The following is an 856-nucleotide window of genomic DNA, read 5'->3' as shown; positions in this document are numbered from 1 at the left end:
TTTTCTTTTAATTTATTACTATATATGCAATTAAATAAATAAAAAAAAAATAAAGTAAGAATGATCTAGTAGGATTCGTCAAAATTAGAAGACAATTTGACCATCCCATATTATTAATTTGATGTCGTGGAGTACTCATTGATAGTACCGTTTAATAGAACTATATTTTATATATATGATAATGAAATTGAAAGATGGATTGATAGAATCTTGAAACGTAGCTTTACCGACATGATGCAAAGTTTGTGCTGAGGGTTATGGCAAAACCGTGATTGATACCAATCCAAGGCAGCCCTTATTTCAATAGTGCTTTCTTTTTTAGTTAATTCTAAGAACCACACTATATATTTGAAGATCCATTTAGGATAAGGATGAATGTATTCTGATGATTTATAATGATTGCTCCATCGAAATAAATGGAACATCATGATTTTTTTTATCACAAATTATTCTTAATTATAAATGTATAATAAATTTAATATGCACTTTATTTTTCTATTTATCTAAAAACGAAGAAAGAGAAAATAAATGAAAACTGAATTGGATTATAATTATTTTTTTAGTTAACCACACTATATATTTGAAGATCCATTTAGGATAAGGATGAATGTATTCTGATGATTTATAATGATTGCTCCATCGAAATAAATGGAACATCATGATTTTTTTTATCACAAATTATTCTTAATTATAAAAATTATAAATGTTTAATATGCACTTTATTTTTCTATTTATCTAAAAACGAAGAAAGAGAAAATAAATGAAAACTGAATTGGATTATAATTAATTCATAAAAACTATTTATGAAAAAATAATTGATAAAATTAATATTAAAAAATATCTATAAAAAATTAAT

The sequence above is a fragment of the Arachis ipaensis genome, chromosome B04 (assembly GCF_000816755.2).
Source record: "Arachis ipaensis cultivar K30076 chromosome B04, Araip1.1, whole genome shotgun sequence".
Classification (NCBI taxonomy): Eukaryota; Viridiplantae; Streptophyta; class Magnoliopsida; order Fabales; family Fabaceae; genus Arachis; species Arachis ipaensis.
This window is presented reverse-complemented; position numbering follows the sequence as displayed.